The following is a 23,118-nucleotide window of genomic DNA, read 5'->3' as shown; positions in this document are numbered from 1 at the left end:
TTTGTAGTCAGTTAGTGTCTCTTTGTAGTTAGTGTCTCTTTTGTTGCCTAGTGTCTCTTTGTAGTAATTCTGTTTCTTTTTGTCGTTGAGTCTCTTCCTGGTTGGTACATGTCTCTCCGAGTGACGTTTTGCAGGTGAAGGCCCGGGGGGCCCGATACTTTGGGCCCCCGGGCCTGTGCCCATCGGCCCATTCAATAATCCATCCGTGCCTCATTTAAGGTCATTTTTACAGCATTTTTACTTGTGTTTTCACAGGCTGACTATTAGCCACAACTATTTAACTGACATGTAGAAACGGTGGTTTAGCTCTTTCACAGCGATAACCTCCCCCCACCAAACACAATACAATCACAACAAAGCCGACATTGTTGAAAGTAAATATACAAAAGCCAGCATCAGCACTAGTGTTAGAGGAATGACTCCTGGTATAAGGAACTGAAGTACACGTAGTATTTCAGTTGCAGTAGTAATGTTCTCTGTTTTGGTTTTATGAACTCGTCATTGTACCTCAGGGACAATAAAGCCTCGCTTTGCTGAACTCTCTTCTGTCCTCTCAAGACTCATTCAGACGTTCTTTCCTCCTTTCAATCCGACTCTCTGTCTAAAATATTCTGACAGCAGCAGTTTAGGGAGGAGACATGTTCAGATCCTGATCCTTCCTCGGCTGCACTGTTCAGTTATTGGACGGTGGCTTTTCATCATAACGGCACACCGTCCTCCTCCGCCTCCCCCTCGGGGACTCTGCTGGGAGTCAGAAGCGCAATGCATCTTGGTACATGTAGGCACATCGATGTCAAAAAAAGGTGGTCAATTTTCTCTTAAAAATGTAAAACTATCTCAACTCGAAGTCTCACACTTATTCAAGCTCAACTTTAAGTCAACGTGAGTGAGAAGCTCCAAGACGAATGAGCAAACTCAACCCGCTGATGAAAACTGTGATACGGTAGAAAGCTGTCGGGCGTGCGAGTAAGTGGACCTGTATTTGAGATGATTTTCTCTACTTGTTTGACTCTTTATTACTTTTCTTTCTTTGCAAGATCTCAATCTAGCGGGCTGTATTAAAATATATCGATACAGTATATGTGCTGCATCTTTTTGCAGAAGTTTTACATTTACGTTTCTTTTCTTTAATTTAAAAGCACATAAAAAGGAACATTTAACAAAAATATACAAATAATAAGAATCTACAGAAACCAACATTTAGGCTCAGGCAACTAAACCGACAGTTAGGCTCAGGCAACTAAACCGACAGTTAGGCTCAGGCAACTAAACCGACAGTTAGGTTTAGACTAAACTACTACCATAAAAACCTCAACATGGTGTTGAACACCGGTCTTCTGGTTTAAAGTCTTGTTTGTTGGACTCGCCCTCCTCTCTCGTTCACCAATAGTCGTCTTTTTAAATATTTTAAAGTAGTCACTTGGTCTGACTGTTGTTTACTCACATGGGTTAAATTTATTCATGTGTCCACCATGATTAAGAATCCTAATTGATTTTCCGTTGGCATTATTTTCATCCTGAGTGACGGTAGAGAAACAGATAATCCGTGTCCCTGTACATGAAACCAATAGATTGTACTTCTTGATACTGAGCTCTGCAGGCGGACACGCAGGCCTGGGATTAGCTAAAGTGGGTCAACACCCACAAAAACACTTAGGTTTCGCTGACACACTCCCATTGTCTGTGTGGCCTCCATTGTTATTACGGAAACAGGAAGCCATTTAGAAAAGGGTCCATTTTGGCTCGAGTTGAACCTCATGGTCTTCACATTAGTCCGCGGTCCGAGCGGTAATTGGTGAAAGCAGAGAAGCGGGCCCGATGGACCCAGAGAACGGCGCCGTTGTGTTCAGCATTGTTGCTGCGGATGCACGACAGGAAGCTGAGAAGTGGCCACGTTAGGTTTAAAGCATCCAAACAGTCACTTCTGGCAGCGGTTCCTGAATCTAACTCTCGGACGAACGGGAAGTTCGGCGTTACACTCGAACGCGGCACGTTTCGGCCTCGCCGACTGGTTTTAATTATAGGTCAACGGAGAGAGAGAGAGATCAGAGAGTGATTAGAGAGAGGAATGTAGAGAGTGGAAATGTGAAAAAGAAACAGCTCGAGGCAGAGAAAGGGCAGTGTTAAAGGAGTGTGAGGACAGAGGAGGGGGTGCAGGATGTAAGGGAGAGCAGGGGAGGTATAAACAGAAATAGAGAGAGAGAGAGAGAGAAGTGGGGGAGGGATTCAGAATCAAGAAAGAAGCCGAGCGTGATGGAGACGACATCACAGAGGAGGGAGAAGAAACATGTGGTTTAACGGCAAAACAAACGTCACTACTGTGGACTCACACACCGACGACTATAGTTTGAACATCTGCAGGAACCTGAGAACGTCAATGTAAAGATCTATCAGCAGTGACTTTACCAGGGTGTCCCACGGAGATCTCTGTAAACCCTTTGAGCTGTGTGACATCATGATGGGAACTCTTCTTAGATGAAACAAGAAGTAATCCACAAACTAACGGTCAGATAAATGGACAACAAAGACGTGATGAATAAAGGTTGCAGCCCTCAGTACAGATTCATCTTATTATAGATGTAATGGATATTCTGCTTGTTCCTTATTGGCTGGAATATAAACTGATATATATATATCCACACTGGACGTCTATCAGCTACAGCATGAATGTGTTCAGGCCTGCCGGCGAACATTTGTGCTTTTCTTCTTCCAGTGAGCTCAAACATTAAAGCCCGATTCTTCGTCGTGGCTGCGAGCCATTTCATATCTCTGACGAGCAAATCGCCGAGCTGCATCGCTGCCAAGAGGAATTTGAGTAATCCATCCGGGCTAATCGAGTCGTGCTTCTGTGATTACAACCTTAATGCGAGTAAGATAAGTCTAAGGGGGGGGGTTATCTGACAGCCGCAATATTACCCTGCTGGCTCTCGTCAAATTATTAAGAGTTCACACAAACACGAAATAAAAGATGGAGGCCGAGGGAAGTGAAGGCAGAGAGAGACGGAAGAAAAGAGTCGGCTGAGTCCTGTAATCTAGAAGAACTGCTGTCAGCTTCACTTACTGGAAAGTCTGAAAGCACTTTGCTCTCTCTCTCTCACACACACACACACACACACACACACACACACACACACACACACACACACACACACTCTACTGTAGTAGCCGATCCTCCCATCGCCTCGAACAAAAAGCCACCACAAAAGTGAGATCAATGGAGCAACGCTTGATCTGCAACATTTCCCTGTGAAGAGAGGACACTTAGAATAAAATGTTTTTGATGAAATATCACATTTTTAAGATTCGTTTCAGCTGCTTTTTCTGACGGAAGCGTTTGTCACACACGATGTGTTCAAGGACCGTCAGAAAGATGAAAATTTGACGACGATAAACGGTGCAATTTCAGTGAGAAAACCTGCTTTTCAATCCCGCCGACGGGTTTTTGGGTTCAGAGAAAGCCTCGTTTTGGAAAATCACGTCATAACAAATCACCTCTGAATGTAAAGTTCAGATAAATAAAAATGTCTCATGAACACAGAGAGTTAAGCTCAAGGAGGACATCTGAAGACAATATTATCACTATAACTAACCATATTTCACTGGCGTGTCTTGGTTGAGGCTCATCGTTTGACCTCGTGTTACAGGTGGGTGAGTCGGCAGAGAAACACTGAAACATATTGAACAGTTTCACACAAACAAAAGAGGAAGTGTGAGAAAAGTGCATCTGCAGTTTCTGGTGGAAATGAAATTGAGAATATCATCATGCGTGTACTTGTACAACTATCATCTCCCTCACTCCCCCATACATCGCAACCTAGAATAAGAAATAAGAAAAAGGCTCAAGACTTTAAGAACCAACAGTTTGAGAAATGTTTGGTTTTCTGGAATCGGATGAAGGAAAAGTAGTGAAATATTAATCATGTTCGTTATATTTAGTGCATGTTTTGTAACTTTGTCTCTAATGACGTAAGTTAAGTACTTTACGTACGTGACGTAAGTTAAGTACTTTACGTACGTGACGTAAGTTAAGTACTTTAAGTACCTGATGTAAGTTAAGTACTTTAAGTACCTGATGTAAGTTAAGTACTTTAAGTACCTGATGTAAGTTAAGTACTTTAAGGACCTGATGTAAGTTAAGTACTTTACATATTTGATGCAAGTTAAATAAGTTATGCAAGTTAACCTGCGTACAGAAGTTAAAATAACGTTACTTTTGCTGCAGCTAGGTCGCCGTCTAACAATAAATGTAAATCTTTTTGTATTAAGCTGCTTGTTTTTTATTTTGGTGTCTTTTTGAAGTTGGGAAATTAGGACATTTTCTCCTTTCTTCCACATTTTGTTGTGATTTTTTTGGGGGAACCTGTGATTTGGCTACTGATTTCACTGAAGTCTTTTCAGTATGCAGCTTTGAAAAGAAGTCACATAAAAGTATTCATTAGAGAGCCGTCTTCAAACAGTAGACACGTGCTGGTTCTTCCCTCTGAATCCGCCTCAGTAACTGTGATTGAAATGCTCCAGCTCCAATGTTCTTGTGTTTAAGTTGTCGACTCACATACGAGATACAAGTTACTTTAAAGAGGAATATGAGCGATGGCATTCAGCTGTGAGCCTGCGTTCATAGACAGGCCGACTCCCAAGATCCATTATGTTGACTCATACCACTCACCTCACCCGACCCCCGAGAGAGCACATTCAGACCTGCCTGCACTCCTGACACACACCGACACATGCAAAAACACACACACACACACACACACACACACACACACACACACTTTTTCCTGCTCGCAGCACGGCTTCTTTAAAGCAGTGTGACGGATTGGTCAGCAGTTGCTGCTTTGCACGTGTGACAGCGACGGCGTCTGAAATCGGAGTCTGGCAGATTTGTTTGATTTCTTTTCCCCCGGCGGCCTCGCCGTTGTTCAGACTTGTAACGCGGCCGGTTGCCAACTGCAATCACAAGGCCCGTCGCTGCACCGCGCGGCTCGCTTAACTGTTACAGACACAGTTCAGAGGAGGCGCCGTGCATGCTGGGAATTCAGAGGTGTTGGCCCCCGCTGTGTGTGTTCATGCACGAGGCCTTCACGAGTGAATTCATGTCTCAGGAAACAGTTGCTTTGTGCGCGTTAACACCGGGGCCTTCGCGCCGCACCCTCTCTCAAGTTCGGACTTGACATTTAGGGAAGTTAATTTTAGCAGCGGCACAGAAAACAACAAGGAAGCAAAGCAGCTCTGCAAATAAGGTGATGCAGGCACCAGAGTTTAAAAAATGACAGGAAATATAAGCGCTTCAAACTGAGCTTCGCTCCCTTCTCCACGATCCACGACTCCACCTTCAGCCTCTCTGTGACCCGTCTGAGAGTAAAAAGACGTGTCAATTAAAAGACATCTGCGTTACTTCCCACAGCGTTACTTCCCACAGCGTTACTTCCCACAGCGTTACTTCCCACAGCGTTACTTCCCACAGCATTACTCTTCATTTGTTGGAGAGTCAACAGTGGATATAAAATGATTTGGCAGCTCGCAGGATGAGCGCTGACCACTCACCTATTTGGAGCCAAATGAACTTCCTGAACGTTTCCACACTGGGCTCCGTTTGTGTGCAGACGTCAACCACAGGATGCCAAGACATGGAGCTGCAAATGCTAACGACGTGAATCTAAAAACACCAGCTGATGCTGTGGTCGACTGCTCAGACGCATACGGGCAGGTTGTGAGCTGAGGAAGCGTTAGTGAAACAAGAGACAAAGATCTTAATCACGGCTGCAAAGTGCCATCCACGACTACAGATTTGGGCTCCTGCGGCTTTCACCTGTCGGAGGAACAGGTCTGACTGAAACGGCTTCAGGTGTTTTACACAGAGATGGACCTGAATGTTATATAACAACCCATAGGGCTGCAGAGAAGGGAGGGGCTGCAGCTGAATATCAGCATGCACAGTTTCAGACTAAATCATCAGCTGAATATAGCGTCAGGGTTTTGTTAAACTAACTGGAAAAAAATGTGGAGTAAAAAAGGTGAAACTCGGCGTACTGCAGGCCGAGTGCTGCACGTCTCCGGAGAAACTCCATCAGCGTCTGGGCCGACAGAGAGGTCAGAGGTCAGAGGTCAGAGGTCGGCTGCGGTCGGTCTCGTCGCCGCTGTCAAAGAGTCGGAGTTTCGATCCGAGATAACGGCGTCGCAGCAATAAGACTGAATGGGACACTTTAACAGGTTTCCAGCTACCAGCTCAGAGGCTGAGTGTCAGTCAGTCTTTGCTAGCGCTGACCCGTCCAACACGCCTCGGGTCAGAGGGCTGCTTCACCTAAAGCCACATTTAAAAGCTGCAGTTTGGTTTCATGTGGCCGTGTTTTTGAGACATCCGTCTCTCGTGGAATTTTGAATTTAAAGCTGCATTAATCAATTCTGATTTTGCAAACACGTAGCAAAATAATTTCCGGCCAACTGCTGAAGTCCAGCATTCATTTGTCTTTAGTGTTCTAGTTCAGCAGCCAGTTGATAACTCTGTCGTCTGCGGTTTGGTGCAGAGCGGGTGGCGTTGGGAACCAGTCCGGTGAAAGAACCTCACGAGTGCAGTCGCAGCCCACGAAACCAAAATAGAGAGCTGAGAGATGCTACAATGGGGGAACTGCAGAGTCGGGTTTGACACACAGTCCTTTTGATCCATTACTAATGTAAAAATATTCGCTTTAATCGACTGAAAGGCAACATGAGAACTCTTCACAGTCTGAGCACCGCAAACCAGAAATCTCATCAAATACCTCAGAACCAAAACTAATCACACAGACAGCAACACGGGTCGGGTCAAATATGTGCTATTGTAATATGCAACTGAGCTTATGATGGACAAAGAGTGTAAATGTGAGCATGTGTTGGTGTTTGGGGGATTTGTCTTTAGCACAACAGCAAACATTCATATATTTCCTGCAGCTCTACATTCAGCTCATGTTTCCAACACAACAGACCATTTGGCCGCCCGGCTAACCGGCTACAGCATCTCAAGTGCCCTCCTCTCTCTGCCGGCCCGTCCTCCCTTCAGACGGCACAAGCCTCACCTGCAAAGGTCAGGCCTGTGGAGGAAACAGAGAGAGAGAGCGAAATGAAAATGTCAGCCACCCGTGAGCTGATTGTCAGCAGGGTGTATGTTTGAGCGAGCTAGCATGTCCGATCCCTCAGAGCTGGGTAAATAACCCGGGGCTGTTTGCTGCGCTGCCTCTCCTGCTGATCTGCCCACACAAATACCCCCCCCCCCCCACACACACACACACTTTTCAATCCCCCCCTCGCTGACACCTCATTGTCATTCTTTTCCCCTTTTCCTGCAGCCTGTTTTCTCTCCGTCTCCATCTTCTTTTAAAAAGAAGAGGAGCGAGTTTGCTGACATTTTGAAGCTCCCACTGCTGCAGAGCCGAGCGCTCAGAGCTCCTTGCAGAGCGCTGCGAGGCGTTGTTCCGTTATTTTAATGAGAAATCATCGGAGGCGACGACACGGCGTGAGCACAACAGGTATGCGTTGTGAGCTGGAGGCTGTGATTAGAGCTGCAGCACATTGTTTGTGTTAACACGGCGACACACAATGACGATTTCAAGTTCAGTCGTGAACTTGACACAACGGATCGTTCTGTTGTGTCCAATGAGCAGCTACAGAGTCACGCATCACGGATCTGTTACAGCTCCACTCTAATTCTACCAGACCTCTAATCGGAATCTTTTAGAACCCAACCCGACTGGTCTTCAACGGCGACCCAACTCTGGTTGAGAAACGAAGTGACGGTACGAATTCAGCAGTGTTTGAGCTGTACGACGTCTCTGCCAAGTGTCAATAAAAGCTGTTGAGCTGCAGCTCTCTGGAGTTCTTACCGGCTGTTTGCTTCTCAATCAGCCCAAAGTACAGCGGCAGTTTGGTGTGAGGAAGACTTTCAAGTCCAATCTGAGACTCAACCCTAAAGACGTTGAGGTGGGATGTTACATTAACATCTGTCTGTTCTGACCAAATATAAATATGCAGAGTAATTCATCTACTCTGCTGCTGGTTTTGTTTCTCATACATATTATTTTCCTGTTATACTGAATTTTGGTGTACTTCGGTTCAGGTTTTCATCGCAGTCACATCAGTTAATTCACTGACTTGCACACCTTCGGTGCATGAAGTGACTCCCTCAGCCTATCAAGAAGTGTCCAGATGTGTGTGCACTTTGCATGTGCCACATGTATAAAAGAGTCACCGCAGGCAAATGCTGCGGATAGATCCAGAGCAGCATGAAAGTGCTCCATTGTCAGCCGGTTGTTTTATTCGTTAATGTGGCAGAACCACAGCAAACATCTCCCCGAACCAGCTCGGCCACAACAGGAAGCCATAAACAAGATCATACCCAAATATCAAGATTACACCCAAATATCCTGCAGGATGCAAAACAGAGAGAGTCTGTGGAAGAAGTCAGAACGCTGCGGCTTTGACGGCTACGAATACAAATATAAAATAAATAAAAGACCTTCTGTTCGGCTGCGACTATTATTTTGATAATAATTATAATCTACTTGATTGCATGGCCAAACTTTGAGTAGGATACTGCTTAATATTTGTTAATATTGGCTCTAATTACACAATGCAAATGAACTCTCTCGATACATTTTTGAAGCCACACAGGCGACTACTCACGCACGTCTTTAGCTACGTTCACGGTTAGCATCCACATTAGTGCGGAGTTTTAGAGCCCTAAAACAGAGACGTTTAGTTTGAAAACTCCAGAGTTGCATCTTTGACAACGATGGCGTAGACAACCACGTTCACTACTTGATTGTAGTAGTGAACTATTGTGAAGTTCACACATGAACTGTAAAGGAGCAAAAGCATAATTGCTCTCCAGCAGGACAGAGACTTCAGCCTCCAGCAGAGCTACGAGTGAGAACAGACGACACCGAGGGAACGAGTGTGTTGACCTGATTTGACCAATTAAAGAAACACCGATCTGTCCGCCACCTGGTTGTTGAGCTAAATAAAGTCACATGGACACTAATCCCGACGGACACCGAGACCAATAAGGGATTTATTTCCCTCTCTCAAGAAAATAGAAAAAGGAGCCAGTGAGCTGCTCCCCCCGTCTCTCTGGAGGCCAACGTGAGAGGGAGGAGACTCATTAACCCGTGTGGACAACGAGTTAACGGTTGGAGCACCTTTGGGCTCCTGCTATTGATCGACAACAGCCGATAAAGGAAACACACAAAGACAAACAAGCTACGGGAACACGTGCAGCGTACGACGCCGCACAATTCCCATCAAGCAGCAGCGGGGTCTAATTGAGTTCCTGGAAATTCAGCAACATCTGTCTGCTCCTTGTCATCTCGACTCATTCAATCAGCCACACACACACACACACACACACACACACACACACACACACACACACACACACACACACAGAAGCAAGTCCAACACTCGACACTGTGCTTCACAGCTGCCGAGTGTGGAGGCGATCTTTGGAACGGCTGCCGAGGAACTCCAACGACAGACTCACAGACGTCTTCCATTTCAGACACTTAAAGGGTAACTCTGGTATTTCTTGGGCTCTATTTTCTCCTGTTGGGGGACAACAGTTTCTGAAATAGTTTTGATTATTGAGGCAACTCATCACCGTCAATCTACATCCACTAAAAGTTGCTTGTTCCTGCCACTGACAGGCTCAGAGTCTGACGACATTATGGGAAAAAACCCGACAGAGAAATAAAAACCTTTCTGCTTTCTGTTTGTTGTCGTGTGAGAGAGGAGCGCCGGTGTTGTCGGAGTTTGTTGTGTTGTCAAACACAGACGTATAGCTCGGTGTTGTCTAAAAAGAGTTTCACTGTTAACGATGCCAGATTTCAGAAGGCAGGTCTCACCCAGCATTCTTAGCTGAACCTACAAAAAATAATGCCCCGAATTTGTAGATATCCCACGAAATTATTTCCTATGTTATCCACATAATCATAAAATGAGGAAGTAAAAGTAAAAGCGCACACAAGGCGGGAAGGAGACGTGGATGAGTCCAACAGACGGCGATCTATCAGCCAGGAGACCGCTGTCCGTTCCCCGTGTGACACGAGACACCAACGCTGACGTCTCTGCGTACTTTAGCTGCTGAACTTTTCACCCAGACGACAATCTTTTCCAAATCCGAACTAAATATTTCACCATCTTTTCTTAAACCTAACCGAGTAGTTTTGTTGTCTAAACCTAAAAGACTGTCTGCGTTTAACGAGCGTAAACCGTCACGTGATGCTGAACTTTTACAGATAAAACAAACAAGAAAACGTGACTTTTTGTTGGATATCATGCGAACCGTTTTATGAGGTTACGTTGCCTTGAGACACAATAACAGAGAGACGGGATCGAGGTAAAGGTGGTGTTTATGTCGATGTTTCAAAGGACAGAACGGTGCTTTTAACATTTCCCATGAAAACAGTAAAGTTAAAGATGGAAGAGAGGAAACGTCAGCTGTTGGGAACTTCATCTAAAAATGAAAGAAAAGTTGACCTTTTGGGAAAATGAGTTTTCTGTCTGAACACAGTGACGTAGAGTTTGAACAGAAATCCATAATTCAAGAAGGTCTGACTGTCGACCCGTTCTTACTCATTTTAATATTTGCCATCTGAAGCTCGTCTGTTTTCTACGCTTCTTTCTCTTTGCAACATCTGAAACATCTGAGTTGATGATGAATGAAACACTAGAAACAAATGTGCAATGACCCGATAGTTTGCACCCTGAGAAGCCCGTCAGAGATAAAACATAATCCAAACGGCTTTGAGATGAAAGGAAATACATAAATCTAAGACGGACGATTGTTTTCAAACCTTTAAAATATTGAAATCAAACAACCTGAGAGGAGGAAATACCTCCGTTGATCTGCTCTCAGCTCATTGACCAGAACCTCGAAGAGTTCCTCCTCTCTGACACCAAACTTGCTTCACGACTAAAACGCTCCGGCAGGCCTCCACTCCACTGCTCGTTCTATTTCCTGCTCTGTGCTTTGCTAATACATTTTACTTATGTGTGTGTGTGTGTGTGTGTGTGTGTGTGTGTGTGTGTGTGGGTGGGGTGGGGTGGGGGGGGCATTGGGAGCAGAATAAACTTAATTTCCTGGATCGCTTCTGTTTCAATCATCCGACTGTAAAACAACAGCCTCGGCTCCCCGGCAGCACAGGAGTAAACACAACATTCCTCTGACCTTAAAGGCGTCGTGGTGAAGGCGAGGAAGAGGAAGAAGGTGGATTTCCTTAATGAGAGTAATTACAGCGAGCAGGAGGAGGACAATGTAGGAGACAGGAAGCGATTCAATGGGGTGACGCAAGGTTATTCTGAACGTGATGAGTTTTCCCTCCACGACGTCTCGCGCTCTGAAGTAAAGGTGACGAGGTCGTTCTGCCGCCATCGTGAACGTCGGTCAGGTATATGTTGACGTGCGAGGACGCATTGTGTCTTCAACTTGTCATAAATTAAGTTTCCCGTTAGAGGACAAAAGAGAGTCTTGAACCGAAAACCAGAACAGATTCCTCAATTAAGCAGAAGACGGTGACGCAGTCCCTCCGGTTAGACCGCGAGACAATGTGAACACAAACACAGCAGCTGTATGCTCCAGTAGATAAAGTGGATCATTGAGGAGCACAAACAGCCTCTTGTCCTTTTCTGAATAAATGCTGCATTATGTCCCCGAAACAGTGAGTATGTCTCAGGCCAGTCGGAGACTCACTGACGAGGCGGGAAGTCAGAGGAAAGCTCCACAAGAGCCGACCAGGAACGTCGAACCGTGAACACACTTCCTGCTTCACAACAAGTCTCGGAAAAAAACTAACGCTGTGTTTTTGAGAATGTTGGCATCAACTACAGAAAAACAAATAGATTCTCGTGACATCTCTGGACCACAGATACAATCAGCCGATAATATAAACCAACAGTCAGCTTCTGGCAGTTTGACGCAATAATTGCAGCTTTACTACAATGTTCAAATAAAAGCAAAACCCAACTGTACAAACATAGAACGTTCCTTTAACCGCCTTCCATCACAATCAAACCCCAACGAAACAGCGCTGTGACGGCAGAGAGGCAGCGAGACACTGAGGTCAGTCTGAGACTAAATGGGTAGAAATGAGAAAATGATGAGCACAACCTCTGCGACCGAGTTGCCCCTGAGCAAGGCACCTAAAAACAGTCCTACTGAAGCAGCTGATGGTTCCAATCCCCGCAGACTTTTGCATTTCAGCGAAACGTTCTTCGTGTTTTAAACATAATCTCATGGCCTGGGGATCATGGGATACTCTGATGGCGGTACTGGGAAACTTTTTTCTTCTCTGTGGGTTTTTGTTGTTGGTTAAAAACCCGGACCAAGGTTGAATCACTTCAAAGGAATCCACGATTGAAGATTTGTAAAACAGATATTTTATATCAAAAGGACATAAAAGGCTTGATTATTAACTATGAAGAGTTTCTCACTCTGTAACACACAAAACTATTTCTAAAAACAGCTCCATTTAGACCGTTAACAGGAAGACAGAAGAAGATTCTACATGTACGATCACTAAATAAGGACGTGAGAAGATTCCATCATACGGACAGAAACGAGAAGAGAATACAAACAGGAACCGAGCCCTCGATGTGTGAGAGTAAGATCATTTAATGTCTTTGAGTTTTATTTGATTTCTTCTCTTTTGTGAGTTCGGAGTCTCAATCACACCTGAAGTGAAGCTCAGGTGTGATTTCTTTCATCTAAATACGGTTCTCCTCCATATTGTCAATTCTTTCTGACAACTTATTCGTATGAGCCGAGTTAACCGACACTTCTGTAAAACTGAGGTTTCTCCACAAAGAATCACTTTTTTGTGCTCATTAGTTTCTCACAAATAATTCATTCAGCGTAAAAAAAAGCATAAAGAACGACTGAAACCAAAAACGTGCGTGTCATGTTCTCATCATTGCCAATCAGAGCAGTAAACACCTGCGATACACCCGTGATACTGAAGCTGTGACCTGTGACTACACATGTGACACTATACCTGTGACTACACCTGTGACTACTGCAAAGCCACCTGTCCCTGAATGAATACCGATTGTTTCCCACAGTAGTGAGAGTGTGTATTTAGAATCCGAAGTCATTCGGTTTTCTTCTGACGATTCCTTCCTTCTTTAATTTAGGTTTTTCGTCGACAAAACGATTTCATCCTCAGGAGGAAGTCTCATCTCAGATCCTCTGATTTAGAAACAAATACCACCAAACCAGTGAACAATGATGTGTGTGTGTGTGTGTGTGTGTGTGTGAAGACAGATCAAACAGCATGTGTGTACACAACAAAACAGCCAACATAGAGTGTGTGCGTGTGTTTTTATCACATCTCTGCTTCCTCTTTTGCCATCAGTGCAGCTTAGAAACACTCAGCACGCCCGTCTCTTCTGCTCACAGTCATCAGACGAGAGCTTCTAGTTTGCACTTGGAACTAAACGGGAACAAGCTGAGCTTTGTGTTCACAATATGGCTGCAACAGCAACATTCAGCTCGAGACAGAAGGGTGTTAAAAGTGCTGGCCTCTTGATGTTTTCACTCACTGTGTAACCTCGAATGGTTAACAACGATCCACACAGCGGGCAGCCTACCAAAGCTGACATGCATCCACACCCACGAGCAGTCCAGAGTTGTCAACTATCCTAAGCTGCACGTCTTTGGACTGTCGGGAGTAAGACGGAGAACCCCGGAGGGAACCCGCGCTGACACGGGGAGAACACGCAAACTCCAGTCAGAAGGGCTGTCCAGCCCGGGAATCGAACCCCGGCCCCTCTTGCTGTGAGGCGACAGTGCTAGCTCTAGAATCATAGCCAGAGCAAGACTTAGAAATCTGCATACAAATAACGTTTTCACCCTTTTTAATCCTATAAAATATGTAACATATGTATTAAAGGAGCCGGCAGCTAAGCCGACTGGTCTCCATTGTGTGCTTTGAGCAACGTGTCAGATGTATGTTGAGTTTTATAAACAGAAGAACACATTTTAGCAGACGGGGTGTCTTTCTGTAATTATGTTCATCAGCGTTGCTTTCATCTCGTGGAGACTTCTGCTGGAGATGACTTCATAGTTTAACAGCAGGAGGCAAATCAGTGCGGTTATGAGAGTTGTTTTCATTAATTTAACTGTACTATCATCATTTAGGTAACGTGCACTTTGTGGTTCGTGTGAAGCTAAAGTTTGCACTCTTTGTCTGATCCGGCAAAAAAAACCAAACAAGTCGTGTCTTCACCTGTAAAACGCTTCTTAGAGAACAAGACCGCTGTTGATGAAAGTACAGTGCTGCTCATTATGTGTGTGTGTGTGTGTGTGTGTGTGTGTGTGTGTGTGTGTGTGTGTTAGACTGTGATGCAGCACTATTCTGGCTGCAGAGTTGAATGGGCTTCATTGTGTTCCAACAACACTATCTTGGAGACAGAGTGGCGAGCCAATGCACACACACACACACACACACACACACACACACACACACACACACACACACACACACCCACACTCCTCAGTGAAGCGTCTCTGGATCGTCATTACGCTGATGTAACACCGTCACCAGCGACTGTGCCGACAGGGTGTTTCTCATTCTCATGTAAATTCAGCGTTCTGTGTGAAAGCTCTTCATCCGGCTGCACGTTAAGCTCACACAGGGGAGCCCATCGCTTCCCCCGGGATGGATAACGACGCATCGTTTCATACACTAATGACACGCTATCGATGTGAAAATACGCTATCGATGTGAAAACACGTTGCGCTGTAACGTGGAGCTGCTGCGAAGAGTCGAGGCTCTTCATGTGAAGAGGTTAACCCTCTGAACCCCGAGCCGCTCAGGGGTGGTTCTCTCTGTGAAGTCTCTATGAAACAGAACCATCGTGAGTACAAGTAGAGAGAACTAGAACATGTCTTTAGTGCAGAACGACACAGTTATGATGACATCAATCATTAGAAAAGAGAAGAAAAGTTGCATTTCTTTGATCATTTCTTTTACAGAAATTAGAAAGCGATGGAGTCTAAATATCCAACATTTCTCAAAGTGCTCACAAGTTACAAGTGAAAGAAAAGCAGTCTCTCGATGCATTGTTGTCACATGACCGTTGGTCTCAGGTGAATCAATCATGACGTCATAGTTTCTCTGAGGAGCTCACACTTTAATGTTTTTACACACTCTGGACGCTTTATTAGAGAAGAGACTTTATGAAGAATAAAATGTTTTTCTGATGAAATATAAAAATGAAGCTTCTGCTTTTTCTGACGGAAGAGTTTGTCACACACGATGTGTTCAAGGACCGTGGTACAGATAAGAGCCGACCACACTGGCGCTGGTTTGTTTTACAGCTTCTGGCCTGTGACGAACCGTGTCGATAAAGTCGAGTCTGCTGCACACTCGACTGACGAGCACGAGAGAGTTTAAGAGGCCGCAGCCCAAAAAGTCAACACGTCCGTTTCAAGATTGAGCCGTTAAACGTCGGCTGAGGAGGTCAACGGAGCGTCTGTACTTCAGGAGATTTACTGCAACACTCGGAAACAATAAAGAACTTCTCCTCCACAGAATGAATGAACTTATTGGAGTTCATTTCTGCCCGTGTGGAAATGTAGGAGAAAAGGCTGACTGAGGCTTTTCATTCTTAAAGTATTCAGTCACGTCGAGCTCGTAATCGTGCCTTAAATACGACCGTCTGCCGCACGTCTTTGTTCAACACTCTGTGAGCTGAAGTCATTCATGTAGAAGACAATCCACGCGTATACAAGGTGTGTGAGATGGACCTGGTACCTCACACACACCTTCAATGTGTGTGTGTGACCTAGATGCTACAGAAACAAGACAAAATGTCTCCAAAACACATCTGATCTGTCACATGAACTTTCGTTACAATCCGTCCCTCCTGCTAGGTAATAGCATGCACGGCTCAGTCACACCCATTCAGCTCTCCATTACCCCCCCCCCCCCTTCCCTCCCCCGCTCACCCAACCTCTACAGAACAATGAAGACACTCAGCGATCAGTGTTTGGCTGCGGGGGAGATGAAGGTGTGCCGTCCTCCTACAGGCCTCATGAGCCTCACAGACCGGTAATCAACTACAGGATCCGGTCCAATGGTGTCCGGACTCCTGCGGTTTGTTTGCGATGTGATAAAAAGTCTTACGTTGTGCCATCTGTTCCATCGAGCATGTGCATCTAGTTTAGGATTACTCTTAATGTTAGTCAATAATTATTCTTATGCCAAAGAAAACACATTTTACTGAATCAAATTCAAAAGCACACATTCATGTACTTTTTGTGTCGTTAAAGCATCTGAGGTGATCCGATCCCAAGTGGACTCTATCCGAGTACTTCAGTCCACACCTAGCATCCCCCCCCCCCACACTCACACTATATGAAAAATAAACACATTTACATTTTGCAAATGTCTTGTTGTCCATCCATCCATCTATCCTCCTCCTCCTCTTATCCGGGGTCGGGTCGCGGTGGCAGCAGGTCAAGCAGGCCGACCCAGACCTCCCTCTCCCCGGCAACATGTTCCAGCTTATTCTGGGGGATCCCGAGGCGTTCCCAGGCCAGCTGGGAGATGTAATCTCTCCAGCGTGTTCTGGGTCTTCCCCGGGGTGTCTTCCCAGTTGGACGTGCCTGGAAAACCTCCAGTGGGAGGCGTCCAGGAGGCATCCTAATTAGATGCCCGAACCACCTCAGCTGACTCCTTTCGACGCGAAGGAGTAGCGGCTCGACTCCAAGCTCCCTCCTGATGACCGAGCTCCTTACCCTATCTCTAAGGCTGAGCCCGGCCACCCTACGGAGGAAACTCATTTCGGCCGCTTGTAGCCGCGACCTTGTCCTTTCGGTCACGACCCAGAGTTCGTGGGCATAGGTGAGGGTAGGAACGTAGACCGAGTGGTAAATTGAGAGCTTTGCCTTCCGGCTCAGCTCCCTCTTCACCAAGACGGTCCGGTGCATCTTACCCTCACTCGTGAACAAGACCCCGAGATACTTGAACTCCTTCGCTTGAGGTAGGCACTCCGTCCCCACCTGGAGGGAGCAATCCACCGGTTTCTGGCATGTCTTGTTGTTTTAATTGGGTGGGCGGCGGCAGCAGATATCCCACACGTTCTACAACTCTGGAGCATTTTAGGACGAGCAGGAGAGGTGAGACAGACTGTGTCGGGGTTCCTGTGACATGAACACTTTTGGGTGTTTTGGGGTTCAGAGGGTTAAAGCTGAATATCGTTTTACTAATGTATGACATATCCATAACCACGTATACGTGTCTCTTGGCTGTAAGGTCTCAGTGTGGTATTGACCTCCTCTGGACGATGCGTGCTGCGCTTTGGATCAACATGGAAATTAATAAATGATTTTGGCGCTTGTGTATTCTTTTTTAGGATATCCTAGAACCAGAGCGTGGTTCCTGTGTTCCAGTGAGAAGACCATGAAGTGTGACTGAAAGCTCTGGAATAAAATGAATACAAATATATGTAAACTAAATAATCACCCACATGTGATAATATTTACAAACCACTAGCTGCACTAAATCTACACACACACACACACACACACACACACACACACACACACACCTCAGCTTATAGACTAAATCAAATCCAGGCCTCCGGTGAATACAACAAACGGGAGGAGGGGACCAGAATGAGCCGGGTGATAATCTGATATTAAACATGCAGTAAAATATCACAAAATCAATTCATGGCTTTGAACAAAGCCTGAATCAAGTTCTAAACCGCTCCCATCGTACTTCACTTCAACACTGAGAACAAAGAGCTCGTCTGCAGGGCTTTACACTCTCTCTTAGTGCGTTTAACGTCACGATATGAAGCAGGTATTCACATTAACAAAACCACTACATAATGTCTGAATCAGTTTGATCCTCAACACTTCTCCTTTCCCAGCATGCCGTGCAGGAGGGGCGCTAATGTGCTCACAGAGCTACCGGGCTCTCCGAGCACTCGCAGCTGTTTTTGAGTTTGACGCAGACTCGTCTCGTGCGGAGCGTCGTGTCGCCTCTGAACAAATGTTTTAATCTCCGCCGCTGGCTGCACGGTGGTGAAGTAAGTGGAGAGTGACCGGCTGTCTCTCCCAGCGACAGCTCTAGAGGTTCATTACGTGGAGCGTAAAGATTAACGGATGCAGAGATTGTGACTGAGATACAGTAAAGAAAAGACATACAGTTGGATGTCAGAAGAGGATCTTTTTAAACATCTGTCTGTGTCGTTGTTGCAGCTGCATTGTGAACAAAAAGAAGTGATTTGATAGAATCATTTCAGCAGCACTGATGTGGACGCCATCGTTAGACGATCGAGTCACTGATCACTGCCTTCATGGCCTGATAACTGTCATGCTTTCTAATTCTTCTTTCAGAGGATTGTCTACATGGTATTCAACGTATTCTCAACGCTGTGCGATATCTTACAAAAGGTTACTCCTCATTTATCATGTGTTTTCCAGCAACACATGTCGATTTACCCTCCTGACATGAATGCAGTATTTTCAAAATAAAAGTTCAGCTTTTGCAGGAAGCTCAGTCAGGTTTCTTAAACACAACTACTTTGTCTGGTGTAATGAAAGATGGTGAAATACTTAGTTAGATTTAGAAAAAGATGGTTGTTTGGGTTCAAATTCAATTCAATATATGTTTGTGTTGCCCAAAATCACAAATCCTCCTCCGAGGGCTCTACAGTCCGTCCCCATCCTCTGTCCCGGGACCCTCACATGGGAACAGGAGAAACTCCCCAAAAAAACCTTTAACGGGGAGAAAAATAACCACGAACGTTCCGTTACTGAAGAACCCACAAAGAGAAGTCTCCCCTCATCCGCCCGGTGTGTGATTCAGCAGTATTCATTTGTCATTGATTCAATATTACGCGCATAACAAAACTAAAAATGTTGGTCGGACATCTACATATTGAGGCGCGTTATTTATTGCGAGTATTGCCACGGATGCTGGATGACTCATCCAGCATCCGTGGCAATACTCAAACAGTTAAAATGTAATAACAATAACTTATTCCTCTGGTCAGCGTGGAACGAACTGCTTCTAGATGACAGACAGTGCGTTTGCTCACCTGCAGAAAGCCACCAGATCCTACGGTCTACTGACGATGCCTCTGAACATGTCCTGCCGTGTAGCGGATCCTACAAAATGTTGCCACACCGGAATTTTCAGTTCTGTTGTTTCCCTGAGAACTACGGGTGTTGGTGTTGTGTGATGTCGCGTAAGGATAGAGTGTTGACTGGCAGTAAGAAGGGTGCTGCTGAAGACATGTTTTCATCAGCACGCTGGGGGTGCCTACATACCGCTCTGGTTCACTGTGAGGTATTCTCATAACAGGAGTTGTAAAATCAGAACCACGCCTACGCTTTGCTGTTAAAATCTGCGATAACTAAAGGCCATATTTGACGGGCTGAGACTCATATATATGTCAGTGTGTGATTGTCCCGTGGACTCTGGCCTTAAGCCCTCGTATGCATACCTGTTCCAGTCCGGCTGGGGACGCCCTCTCTCAGTTTCTCTGCCATCGTTTCCTGTCAGCTTTCTACACTGTCCAATAAAGGCCAAAGATAAACTTCCCCAACAGTATGTGAAAAATGCCTGCCACAAAGTCCCGGACCCCGAGGGAACCTTTTGGTCTCATGCAACCAACAGTCCAGACCCTGAAACTATTCAATGTACAGAAACATAAAAGAAAATCCCAGTGGTGTATAAAGTACTCAAAAGCCATACTTGAGTAAAAGTAAAGAGACCTTACAGGAAAACTACTCCAGTAAAAGTAAAAGTCACCTATTAGAATACTACTTGAGTAAAAGTCTTAAAGTATCTGATATTAAATGTACTTAAGTATCAAAAGTAATTTTCTGATATTAAATGTACTTAAGTATTGAAAGTAAAAGTACAAGTAAATGCTGTTAATAAAAAAGCAAAGGGTCAGCATTATGAAGTTTATTCTTTTAAGTGCTGTGGCACCATGACCAAGGACATGGAGCTGTGTTGAACATAATTGGGTTGGCTGTGATCCATCCAGGAGCAACAATGTTCAACATAATATATTGTACATAAGTATACTTTTGCATCTACTATGAACTTATCATCATAATTCTCCGAAAGGCAATATGACACTATGAAGGAGTTGTAACAGTGCGTTTATAAGTATGCTCATTCCGACTAGAGGATGGAGAGGGCAAAGGCATCATATTGTGTTCAGCAGAACATATCCACTTGATGCATCAGGTCAGTGTTTAGAGAAAGGACGCCTGCCTTGTAAACTCCTATGGGCCTGATTTGAACACAATAGGCAAAGGTTTTGCTCAAGCTGAATCTGCAATTGGGCGACTGCTACCATCATAACTCCATCTGATCATCCACAAAATGACTCGAATATCAAAACATGATCAATACTAAAGCAGCACCGAAAGTAACAACCCAGTCATTACTGGAAACTGAACAACGTCCTGTTCATCTTCAAAAGAAGTTGATTTTCAAAATTGCGAGAATTCCGTCTCGCTCTTCTTGGGCTGAAGACTAGTCCTGATGCTAAACAGCCTTTCACAGGCCGCTGAGGCAGGTAGAGGTGTGTTGTGTTCAGCTTCACACACAGCTTGTGCACAGCTGGGAAGGATTTCCCTAATGCTAATGCTAATGCTAACCCTAATGCTGCGCTCTCGCGGCTCCTGTCAATCCTATGGTGTGGTGGCTAGCTAACGTTAAGGACGTTTAGGACCACTGATTCACCAAACCTGCTTGTTGCAGTCTCTGTTCCACCACAGTCCCCGACGCTGGTCTCATGATTCATTTTGTTTCTAAAGATAGATTTGATTTTGTAGCGAGTAACAAAGGTTTCAGGGGAAATGTATCGGAGTAAAAGTATCAGTTTTCTTTGCAAAATGTAGTGAAGTAAAAGTAAAAGTCAACAGAAATATAAGTAGTAAAGTAAAGTACAGAGATCCAAAAAAGCGACTTAAGTACAGTAACGAAGTATTTCTACTTCGTTACTGTACACCACTGGAAAATCCTCACATCTGTGAAGCCGGTATGAGCAAATGTTTGGTGTTTTTTGCCAAACAAAGAAGTTGTTGACAATGCCTTTGTCCGTACACATTGTGTTCGTCTCGACCCTTGAACCACAGAGTTCATGCATCTGGCCTGAAGTCTCCGTGTGGACGTACGGCAGCAGAATACAAAAGCACCGCCGCCGCCACTTTCCTCCTGCCTGCAGGGGAAGAGTTTCAGCATGCACGGGCGAATAAACAGCGTAATCAAGAGGGAGGAACTCCACCGAGATCCAACAAGGAGAACAGACACACACACATTCACACACACTCACACACACACACACACACACAATTATACATTAAGATCCAGCTGCTGGGTTTTTCTGGAGGGACCAGGGTGTAGTTGGATGTCTAAAAGAGGGGCTTTTCTGGGCAAACTGAGGTGAAGCCGAGCTTTTCCAGTTACTGCAGCCTCCTGAGGCTGTGTGTGTGTACACACGTACATCTATCTTTGTGAGGACCAAGGACATTTTTGGAAAGCGAGGACATTTTGGCCGGTCCTCACTTTGGGACAGCCCTCCAAAGGCCTGTTTGAGGGTTCAGACCTGGTTTTACGGTTCAGGTTAGAGGGTAGGGAATGCATTATGTCTATGAGTGTCCTCACAAGGATAGAAGTACAAGGTTGTGTGTGTGTGTGTGTGTGTGTGTGTGTGTTCAGTAAGCACTGGGCCACTTTCCCAGATGAGATTCTCTGCTGCGGGATAATCCTGATGAAAATGTCTCTCCTCTTCCTCTCGTTCTCTCCGTCCGCCCGTCCGTCTGGAGACAAACAGTTGGCCGCCCTCCCTCTTCCACCTTTGTTCCCATCTCACCTCCCTCGCACTACCGGTGACAGACTCCTTAATGACGTCGGTATCGGAGAAGACCAGTAACGCGATGACCGTGCGTCATTATCATGTTAATAAGACGTGCCGAATCGACGAGCTGCTTTTGTTTTGTTGTTCAAAATGAATCACAACCTTCTTCTTCTTCTGTCTCGAGCATGTGCTAGCACATGCTCGAGTGCATGTTATGAAAGACTTTAATGCTGGTTGAAATGACAACATTCTCTCTCAGTCCCTCCCTGCGTCCGTCCAGCTCTGACATATGCTGGTGCTTTTCCCTTTCTCGTTCTGAACACCGAGCTGGATGCGACGAGCCGTCTGTGTTTTAGTGCTCCGGGGAACGGTGCTATTTTGAGCCACTTTTTCAGAGTCAATTTATACGCTGCAGGCAATAAAACACCAGTGTTTCTGCCGCGAGTGTGTGTTGCATGGAGACGACCTTCAAGCCAACAACGGCTGCATGTTTAAAAACAACAACAACACAGAAGAGATGTAACCGTCTCAGGGGTTCGTAGTAGCCTCTGTAATGTCACACTGACCTCCCGCTGTCTCCTCTTTTCTAGTTCCGACTGTAAATTCACTTAAAAGCATCATCAGATCCGCCTTAAACGCCATTTGCAGATAATTCTCTGCGTTTCCTTTCAACCAACTTGAAGTATTGGATTTGCAGCACGAGGACAGATCGTGTTACCAAGGTCGTCATCTCATCCGGTCAGCGTCGGCAAATCTATGCATCGATCCAATATCTCGTTTACGCTACACAGGAACAACACGTGTCACTCGCTACCTGATCGCTACTGCACACGTGCAAACTGGTACTACACAGCTGTGGTTAAACATTATTGTGCAGCCTATATTCTTTTTCTCTGCTAATGCCACAATATGAACAACAAATGTGTGTTTGAATCAGCAGGAGGAGAGCTAGTGAACGTTAGCTGTTAGCAGCAGAGTCTTGCTTGGCTAAATAACGGAGCTAACAGCTAACGCTAACGGGGGTTGTATTGCGTTACTTTGTGATGCGTTCAGGCTCTGTTCATTCAAAATGAGTATTGTGCAAATGTAAAATATAACATCGCGTAAAATATAGAACTGTATTTAACACAACCCTCGATACTTCAACTGTTGAACCCTGCAAACACACAAACCATCTCCACACAGACTAAACACTCAAAGAGAGATCTACGTATCCGTCTTTGAACCCAGGCACGAGGCACACAACCCCCCCCC

The 23,118-nt window shown here is 45.3% G+C and overlaps 1 protein-coding gene across 3 annotated transcripts in view; it reads right to left on the bottom strand.

Annotated features, from left to right (window-relative positions):
- mgat3b (beta-1,4-mannosyl-glycoprotein 4-beta-N-acetylglucosaminyltransferase b) overlaps positions 1-23,118 on the bottom strand; it is a 51,991-nt gene that overhangs the window by 13,620 nt on the left and 15,253 nt on the right. The window contains exon 1 of one of the 3 annotated variants that reach the window (XM_031878348.1): positions 5,548-7,241. The exons of the other annotated variants lie outside the window; for them this stretch is intronic. The gene's annotated coding sequence lies outside the window, so the exon portion shown is untranslated. Of the gene's footprint in view, positions 1-5,547; positions 7,242-23,118 lie in introns of those variants that run through there. 3 annotated transcript variants of the gene reach the window in all.

This window comes from Anarrhichthys ocellatus, unplaced genomic scaffold, assembly GCF_004355925.1.
Source record: "Anarrhichthys ocellatus isolate YVR2014 unplaced genomic scaffold, GSC_Weel_1.0 scaffold174, whole genome shotgun sequence".
Classification (NCBI taxonomy): domain Eukaryota; kingdom Metazoa; phylum Chordata; class Actinopteri; order Perciformes; family Anarhichadidae; genus Anarrhichthys; species Anarrhichthys ocellatus.
Note: the sequence above shows the minus strand (reverse complement) of the source record. Positions and strands in the feature narration are given on the sequence as shown.